The 10,579-nt window shown below is 42.6% G+C and overlaps 1 long non-coding RNA gene across 2 annotated transcripts in view; it reads right to left on the reverse strand.

The window, feature by feature from the left end:
• Positions 1-9,567, reverse strand: part of LOC147030278 (uncharacterized) — a 72,357-nt gene extending 62,790 nt beyond the window's left edge. For both annotated transcript variants that reach the window (XR_015056290.1, XR_015056289.1), the window contains exon 1: positions 5,582-9,567. This is a non-coding gene — a long non-coding RNA (uncharacterized LOC147030278). The remainder of the gene's footprint in view (positions 1-5,581) is intronic.
• Between the last annotated feature and the right edge of the window lie 1,012 nt (positions 9,568-10,579).

The raw sequence follows: 10,579 nt of genomic DNA on the forward strand, positions 1-10,579 counted from the left end.
TTGTTTCTCGCTGTAGTTCTTATCTACTGTTGGTATTAATTAATCTCAATATTAGGTTTGAAGCTTGAACGGTATATGCTTCCGGATCCGGAAAGGAGAAGCGGGACGGCACCGAGGTGACACGGCCTGCCATGATGATTGCCTGTGCTTATTGAATATTATTCAATCTTCCAGTAAATCTTGTTCATTGACTTCAAGTATTGACGCTGAGTCTTGGGACATCGAAGATCTTTATAACTGCATCTACAATGTTTGTCACGAAATGTGATGCTCCTTCAATCCATAATGGTAGGCGAGTCTTCCAACCTTTAGTTTATTCAGCAGACCAAAAGCAACATGACATAGAGCGACAGAGAGCCCTCCTGTCCTACCTCCCAAGAGAGAATATCTGTGAAGATTCTTCCTTCTACAGGCAACAAATGTTTTCTACAGGCAATCATTGTGTACAGGTCAAAGGCTAAGCCCAAAGTAATCTATTCCCCTTTGTATGCTTATGTTGCATCTCCCTTTCTTACAAGAAAACAAGCAAAGCAAAAATAGTGTTTATAGTTAAAACTGCTCATTAATTGACATGCAACATCAAGCTTGGGTGATGCAATGGCTCGAGGCAAAGATGCTGTCGGGAAGCTCCAGGATTCAGATGCTTGCCCACTGGAACTTGGGGACGTGTAGCAATTCTCCACTGGGGTGTCCCGCAGTGTGATCACTCCTTGGCTTTTTTCACAAGATCTTGGCTATTCGTTGTTCACCTTGGCGTCTTGGTTTTCTATAGGTTTTCTATTATCATCGCTTTTCCGAAACCTTGTGAATTCTTGGCTTTTTTTCATTGGCTCACCTTGGCATTTATGAAAATGAGGAGTGGTCACACTGGTGTCCCGTTGATGAACAGGAGCAGAGACATCATTCACATCCGAAAAAAACCTCAATTATGACATAAGCTCCAATGGTTAAAGGGTCATGGCTTTAGAACACACACACACACACACACACACACACACACACACACACACACACACACACACACACACACACACACACACACACACACACACACACACAGACACACAGACACACAGACACACACACACACACACACACACACACACACACACACACACACACACACACACACACTTATGATGATAAAGAAACAAGCAGGCACGTCTTGACTTGTAGTATGATGATTGCACTTCTGCATTAGAATAGTGCACTGCACATACAAAGTTTAAAATGTGTTCACGAATAACTAAATGAGCTCTGTCGTTGCATCACGAGTGCCACCATTTTGTCTGAATCTCACTACTTTTCTGTCCTCGGAGTGTGTGGCAAATTTGATTGGTCGAGATGGCACAAAGTTTTGCCAAAGTTATGATTGAGTAAGTCATCGTTTTTGATGAAATTCATCCATGTTTGATGGCTCTGCTGGTGACTAATGAGTCCCATTCTTGATGCACAGGACCTGCTGCACACGTCGCACTGGAAGGGCAAGTCTCTGGCATGGTCCCATACTTTATCTGATATCTCTTGTCTTTTACTGTCCAAGTGTGGCATTGTCTGAATGATGCCACAGTGGATTTACAAGTGGCGTGCCAGAGAGAATGGTTGACTGCAATTGCCTTCTATGAGTCATGGCTGATGTTGCACACCTTTAAGTTTGTCTTCAACATGTCTTTATAAGGTTTTCGCTGTCCTCCTCTTGATCACGATACTTCCTTGCGCTGCCCGTAGAAGATCGGCTTCGGAATTCTGGTGTCGTCCATATGCTAGAGGTGTCCAACCCAGCAAAGCCTGGTGGTGAAGAGGAAGCATTGTATCCCGGAAATGTTGCAGTGCTTGGAGGACTTCTGAATTAAGTAGCATGGCCTGCCATTTTATGTTGGCAAACTTGTGAAGGCATCGCATGTGGAACTACTCCAGACGATAGGCATGACGACAAAACGGGATTCAAGTCTCACTCATACAGCTGGGTAGTTACCACCATTGCAGAGTAGACAACAATCTTAGTGGAGAGCCGCACCCCATATATGTTCCATAGTCTGCCCTGCAGATTGCTAAACGTGCCACTAACTTTCACTATGTGGGCCGTGATCTCATCATCGATATTGGCATCATGGGTACAGTGCTGCCAAGGTAGCAGAACTTGTTTAAGGTTTTCAGTGACACCCCTGCTTTGGTGACATTTGGTGGTATGTATACACCCCTTGGTCTAGGCTGGAGCATGACTTTTGTCTTCTTCAGGCTGATGGTGAGTCCAAAGCGTTGGGACGCTTCCATAAACTGATCAGTAATAAAATGTACGTCCTGAAAGGGGAACCCAATCGCTCAGACCAGTATATTTCACCTGTTACCAGACCAGTATAATTTAATACAGACTTTCAGCAGTATATTTTACCTGTTTCTCTCACAGCTCACGTATCTCCGTAGGACTTGAAGATGGGTCAGGTGTTTGTCAGAGCGGAGATGTTTGACACACGGCAAACCTGCACCCTGGCTGTATTTTAGTGAGTGTGGTTTGTGCAGCTCCATATACCCACTCTCTCCTCAAGATGCAGGCCATATGGCCACAGGTGCGCCGAAGCTCAACATGTAAGACGACAAGTACGGGTAAAGTAGCTGGCCAGATGGTGAGAAGTATTCTGCTCAACTGACTTCCCTTTACGGCCAAGATGGCCACAGCTGCTATAAAGTTGCGCTTGACTGCGTCATTAAGCCTCTGTCAGAATAGCCTTTGTTGGAAGGATGCTTGCATTGCTGGCTAATGGATGAGGTAAATCAGAAGCTTACTGTCGATGATGCACCATCTTTTACACCACCTTATTTAACGTGTTAAATTAGTTATCCATGTCTGTTGCTTTTGTCCTTCCTGATGTCCCTGAAAACAGTCAGGTTCTTGTTTGGAATGATTCTCAATTTTGTTTGACTGCCAGGCAGACTGGAGCAATTGCTTCACCGTGCCGTGCACATGCGCACTCGGGACCAGATTCCGTACAACTTTTCCAAATACAGACAAACTCTTGCTAAACTAAAGGCTTGTGTTTCGATTCATGTTCTAGAGTGTTCCAAATATAACATTCAATTGAAATTAAGTAGTTCCTCGATCATAGACTGACAGACAGACAGAGTGAGTTAATTTCTTACCCCTGCTGTGTGCTACTTGTGTGGGGTAATAAATCCTTTAACACCTTCCACCATCATTTCCCTATGACCTCAACCCCTATCTGGTTACTAGCTGAAGAGAAAGTTAGTTATTCACATGTTACTCAAACACTTTCCTAAAATAATTGTTTTTTTCTTTTTGATTTGATTAAAAAGACCCCACAAAAGTGGAATAAATTTGAAAAAAATGTTTAAGAGGGTTTTGTAAATGAAGTTGAGGCTGGTGGAAGAGCTAGAGCACAGAACGTACCAGAATATAACATAAATAGAGTGGAAAGTGAGAAGACACTAACAGCAGGGTTGTTTTTTTGTTTTGTTTAGAGCAAATTGTTAAAACAGAATTACCTTGATCATATCTACCGATTACAAACATGAAAACGGAAATAAAAAAAACAATTTATTTCCTACACAATTATAAAAATCAAGTGAACACATAAGGACACACAGTCGTGGTTCGTACGACACCGACAAGCCTCGTGTGAAGGAAGAGTTCAAAGCAGTTGTTTCAGGTCATTCGTTTTGGGATAGTGTTTAAAGTTTTACAAAAAACGTGAACTTGAGTGAATAAAAACAGGGATTTTGTTTTTTAATATATGTTTTTATGAAATGCGAATTTCATTTAGGAAGGTGGTCAAACGCAATATAACTCTTCATGCGCAAATGTGGTTCGGAACAATCGTGCAGAGAAACAATCACACAAAAGAGCGCAGAGTGAGACTGACTGTTCCATGATTCCATCCATGAGATTTTACAGGTAGGCAGGTGATGAGATTAGTCCGTCGCTGCATGACGTGTGTACATTAGTCTCCATGTGGTCAGCTGTCCTTGCGGTAAGACCCCATTTATGCTTCAGTCATGGTGTCCCGGTGACCCATAGTTGAGCGATTCGGCCCAAATTATTATTAGTGAACTCGTTGCCGTAGATCCGTGCGAATGAATTGGCACTTTGCACATGTGTTTCTGATGGATTATAACATTGATTGTTTGTATAATTTTTCAATACCAGCTTGTAAGATATAAAAGGGGCTATTTGCATGTAAAGTGATTTAAACTGCCTTGGTGGTTGTTGTGGTTTGCAGTGCAGCGCACCTCAGCGAGACCACTCGCTGTAAATTTTCGCTCCTCCCGGACATTTACTGCAACACATTTCAACTTTATGAGCTACTTGCCTCTCCTATTGGCCCCCACATGTCACGTGCTGCGGGATGGCGTAATAAAGTTTTTTTTTTATGCTTCCCAGCCTTGGAATTCTAGAATTCCATTGCCTATGCCTGCGTCCGAACCGATGGAGCCACATCTGAGATGCACTTCGCCCCGTTCCCATCCGATGGTCGATGTTCTGCTCATAATGGTCTGCACCGTGGACCATCCAGGGAACTCCTTTACGGATGTACCGCCGATATGATTCAAAGGTTGAATTGCTTCGTGATGGTCCTGATCGCCCCAGGGGTTTGTCGCGCCCGCAAACAAAAGAAATGGCTCTGCAGATTGCAAGTAACGCCGATGGTTACAAACCCGCCAATGTACCACATCCAGTTATATCAAGCTTGCCTTTACAATGCCAGGTACGTGTGCACCTGCAGACGCATCAATATGGGCATTTTTCTCGTGACGTCGTATTTTGTGTGTCAACCACAAGGCCGCCATCTAGACCTTCCCAGCAATAACGGTCTTTTCATTTGTGTGTCGGTGATGATCGAGGTCGGTGTTAATTTTTTTTCTGTAATTTCCACTTTTACTGTCTGTGCAAAGCACCTTGAGATTTTCCTTCTTCATGAAAAGCGCAATGTAACAGATTGTTTTATTGATGCTGCAACTGACAGTCTCAAATAGTCAGATATATATATATATATATATATATATATATATATATATATATATATATATATATATATATTATAATTATTACACACCGACACACACTGGATATTGATTTAGAATATAAAATGGAATGTATCATTAGATTTCAAGGAAAAAAAATAATCCAGTGCCTGTATTTGTCAATTTTTTTACAACATTAATATATAATGAGTTTGTTGCTTTTGCACTGAAAATGGACAACCGACATTCGAAAAACAATTTGTGTTATCGTGAGAATTATTATCGTACTTCATTTGATACAACTTGGATTCATGGCGAGTGTTTCGCTGTCAATCAGCGAGCCACAAAGGCTTTCAGAAATTACTGGGAAATGCGCTAAAATGCATTTTCAGCTTAATAATGATTCATTTCATGCATTGATGGAGAAAGAGCCTAACTCATCTACCGATACACACGTAAGATTGAAAGGGTGAGTTTGGCACCATTCTTATGAATTTGAGTAACATTTGTAACTTTCACTGATGTTTCGGTAGTAAACAAAGAGCAGAGAAAGAGTAGTAAACAAAGAAGATGAACTATTGAGAATTAATGCATTGATACCAACCAGTTCAATTGAGTCAAGAGTGGTTCGAAATTTTCCCCATCATTGTGAGAGATAAGCTCACAAGGTATAGGGAGTTTTCAGTGAGAGGGAGGGATAGGATGGGTCCTGGAAGAGATGAATTTGGGATCTTGGCCTTTTCTGCGAAAACAAAATCAAGGCACTCATCCGAAGTGTGAGCATCGTTCACAACTCTCTCCAATATAACCGACACAGCACATCTGAGACATAAACACAATAATTGTGACTTTTACGGAGAGACTACAGATTTTCACCAGTGGGATAATTTTCCAAAAGCTGCTCTATGACATCAATTCCCTCATCACATGATTATTTTTTTTTAATCAGATGGGATGTTTGACAGGATATCTGGAGGCATGAAGTCACGAACTGATTGTGGAGAGATATACGAGTGTTGAGAAACAAGTCCCAGACACCATCAATGTCCAGAGATAAATTGATAACAAACCAGTCAGTGTTAGATTGCAGGTTAATCAAATCTCCCTAATTAACGTGCTAGATATGGTGACATATTGGTGAGTCCCTGACAACCACCAGAGACAGATACTTTCATGAGTACTTGATCTCAGGAAGAGCAGGAAAGGTTGGAAGGGAGGTTGGACATGATCAAGTTCAGCAGAGTGGGAAAATTAGGCGAAATATGGGTTGGGAAACCTACAAATTGATAAGGCTTGAAGTCTCACAAATGACATTGACTGCAATTACAAATAAACAGTGGTGTGAGTACCAATGCCAGGCCAGCAGGAATCATGGCAGTTAAAGTTGCTGTCGAATAGGAAAAGACAGTTGGAGTGGGAGGATAGTAGGGAATTGAAGTTGGCTGAAGAGGGCCTCATTTGAGTACATAAAGTCATCACAGTTGGTCGGGCGATGGACTGGCCACATAAAAAAAAATACTGCTGTGGAGAGGGACATAAATCCAGGGAAATTATATGTGGATAGTTTATCATAAGGTGAAGCAATGGGAAATATAATTCCTGATGTATACCATACAAGCATTTGGTCCATCAAATGGAGTCAAGTTATAACGTAGAGAGGGAGATGAGCAAGTCTGGGACATCATGTGAAAGAAAGTTTGCTGTAAGAAAGAGGATATCTGGCAGTGATATGGTGACAAGTAAGGAGCAAACTGAATAAGTCCCTGATATTCATGGACCATTTAGAAAGGGTTGGGTTGTGTTTTGTGAGCTGGAAGAGTGGTGGAGTGAAAGAAAGGGAGAGAAGGTGGGGTATGTGCAAAGGAAAGAGCTGAATGAGCAGGTGAGATGGGTTTGTGAACCAATGGTGAACCCATGCATCTGCGTTGACAACAACAGTTTTCGTTTCTGAATAATCATATGACATTGTGGACACGGACACGGACACGGACACACACACACCTATACGTCCATTTATAACAATCCATCATACAGGTACAGTGCAACCTTCCTCACATAATTCTACAACCCAATTCTTCACCATAGCTTGATGTTATCACACTGTCCCCCCTGTGATGTAATCACTTGATGCAATCGTGCAGTACCATAATGCTTCAATGGTGCCCACTTTGAAGGGAAAGTAAATCATTGAGAGGGGTTGGGCTGGGGAGAGGATAAATACTACAAGGGACACAAGCCTCCAAGAGAAGAACAGAAGAAAGAATGCCATCCTGGGGTAACTTGTATGCATGGAGGAAAACCATGACGCAAGCAATAGGTGGACAACTGGATGATATAAGACAACTTGGTGAGAATAATTGTAGGTCAGAGTTGTCATACATTCTGCAATTGTCCAGTGAGACCACCCCAAACCCATTTTTTGAAATTCAGCACATATATTCATTGCTGAGTTCACATGAACAGCAATCTATGGGGGTGCTATTGGGACAAATTCAGACAAAGTATGGTAAAACGACAGACCTGTCTTATGATTTGTGTTCAAAACATGACAAATTTTTAAAACAAGTTTTTCATCGATCATAAACTGATGGGACAGACGGACAGACAGGTCAGGTATGGGAGCATGCACCAGAGCAGCACGCCGCTGTGTCCACTTTCTACCAGTACTCCAGGGGCCTCCATCTGGCCATCCCCTCGGCAGACAGATGCCTGGCCCATCCCTATCTCCTTGAGATGCTGATCAACCTGCTGCAAACATGAGGCATATGCTCAGCTCATTGGCCTCCTCCACTCATGAGACTCCTTTGTTGAGAGAATCTGGTAAGCAGGATCAGCATCAGGAAATCGAGTCACATGTCCATACAGCAGCTGATGCTCATGGACGAAACATGTAACAAATCTAATCTGAGTCTCTCTGAGCTACCACTCATTGGACACAAAGTCTGATCAGCAATAGCCAAGGATTCTCCGAAGAGACCTGGAACTAAAGGAGTTAGGTCTCCGTCTCATATCTTTTGACAGAGTCCAAGTCTCACATCCATAGAGCAAGACTGGAAGCACCAAGGACTTAAAGACTTGGACTTTCATCCTCCTGCACAGGTACCGACAGTGCCACACCCCATGATTCAGTGAATCCATGACTCCCCAGGTCCGACCGACGTCAATTGACCTCTGGTTCACAACATGCGTAATGGAGAGAGAGCCATAAACCAATTGCTTAACCCCAATTTTCACTTCTCTTGCACGGGGAAGAAAGCAACGTTCAGTCACACAATAACTAACGTAAACGATTCTCTGATTGGTTGACACGTGCCGTTGTTGGTGAGATGCTAAAATCCATTGTTTACCAAGCTGTTTGCATAAACCCTCCAATCGAAGCTATCTTCTTCTTTTGAAAAATAAAGCTTTCACTCCAATCCATAAGTACAGTTACTTTGATGACTTAAAATTTAAAGTGACTTTATTTTTGTGTTTTCAGCATCCAATGAAACGTAATGCATAACTTTTGCAGGTCGCAGGCTCAAGTGCAGTCTGTGAATATGAATGCAATTTTGTATAAATTATGAACAAATTTGAACTTCCATCAGTCCTCTGTCATTGATGCTCCAAATTGTGTTCGTATAAACGGATATTTTGAACAATATAATCGAAGGAAGTACATATCATAAAACCCAATTCTCGGAAATCCTGTAAACCGGCTTACAAATTATATCCAACTTGGAAGAGGGCTTCATTCAGGTGGGGTTATCTCGTGGGTCTGCTTCATAATGTAGACAGCACAAGTTAAAAACCCATGACTTCTCTGAGTCTTGATGATGCTTGTCTCTGTTAAAGCTTGCATTTGAGATTTGATAAATGGACGGATGCACAAAACGAAACCATTTGTAGATGACTTGCTTCATCGTGGGGTCAAAAACCTGAAGTGCCTGACACTCTCTGTAAAAAAAATCCAATATTTGGCAATTTTCTACGAGTTTGGGTCTGAGGAGTAGATTTAGATGTTGTTCGTCTTTCAGCTGCTCCTGTTAGGGGTCGCCACAGCGGATCATCCGTTATGATCCGCATACTGACTTGGCACAGGTTTTACGCCAGATGCCCTTCCTGATGCAACCCTGGTCGCCTCTTACGACGCAGGGATAAGGATTGGGTTTCACCATGATTCCGGGCTGCCCTACACCCTCTCATAGCGTGGCCCAGTGCAGGGCTCCCGTCCTCAAGCGATCCTCCAACCCAAACCTCCGAGTAGCCGGATTACAGGCGCATGCCACTACGCCCGGATGAGGAGCAGATTTAGATACATGCGCCAATTCTCATCCCCATGGACGCACCCCCACCCCCCTTGAAAGGGGGAGCATGTGAGTTACAATCCTGTTTGACACAACACGCCAATTGATCATTGAAGAATGTTGATTTTGGTGTCAGATGAAAGCCTTTCTGGTGTACAATTGCAGAACACATATCCATCGGGCATATTCACATATGCCCTGATGAGAACCCCACCCCCTACTTCCCTGGGGGGGGGATGCCCTGATGAGAACCCCACCCCCTACTTCCCTGGGGGGGGGGGATGTTCTCATGATCCCAAGTATGGCAATGGCTGTCAAGAAATACTATGTGTGACACATGAAATAATATCTATTTTTCAAGAAACATAAATTGGTGCATGTATCAGTGACCTCAAACATGACCTTCACAATGGTCAGCATGTCTTTCAATATGCTAATTCCTATAAATCAAACATAAAAGTATCAAAATGTAGTCATTAAAAATATATGGTTCATGGAGACCCCAGCTTCTAACCAATCTAGCACTGACTGATACATTTCTACAAAAATAAATAAACGGTTATAAATTGTTGATTCACATTTATGCACACGTACACCCATATTCCTCCAATGAATGCATAAACGTTGTCACAAGGACATACCGATGTGGTCGTGATTATATAGTGCAAGACTCTCCCTTTACCATCCATTTTTTGTATTTTCTTGAGAGGAAAATTACAAAATAAATTTAGGAAGAAACTAGAAGGGCACTCGGTGGAGCGCATATTGCCTGGTGTTGGCTTAATGGTGGGGGTGGTGGGCTTGGGATCCTAGGATCCTGAGTTCAAATCCACCTCTGCTGTTTAATTAATACAAGGTGGGGTTGACTCTGCCTGTCATCCTTTCGAGGTCGGCAAGATGAGTGCCAGCTTACTGGTATCCTCTGTCGGAGTGGTGACCTGTCCAGGATTGTGCCCAATAGTGAAGGAGACTGCTGAGGCAGCACCAACACTGCACAGAGTATGGTCCCAATGGATGGATGCTGGAGCACATACCTCTGCCGTGCAATGCCTGATCCAATAGAACATATCAGACCCGATAAATATATCATTTTTAGCCCCATCTCTCAATAGTGAAGAATCACTTTAGAAATTAAATAAATCTCATATCCAGATCCAGATTCAGATCTTCACCAACATCAAATAAATTTGTCATTGTCACACACCCAACTTGTCCACCAAGTTTCGTCCAAATCCGTCCACAACTTTTTGAGATATCCTGCACACAAACAGACAAACAGACAGAAAGGGGTGAAAACATAACCTCCTTCCACCTTT

The sequence above is a fragment of the Eptatretus burgeri genome, chromosome 3 (genome assembly GCF_056783735.1).
Source record: "Eptatretus burgeri isolate ZD-2024b chromosome 3, Ebu_testis_v1, whole genome shotgun sequence".
Classification (NCBI taxonomy): Eukaryota; Metazoa; Chordata; class Myxini; order Myxiniformes; family Myxinidae; genus Eptatretus; species Eptatretus burgeri.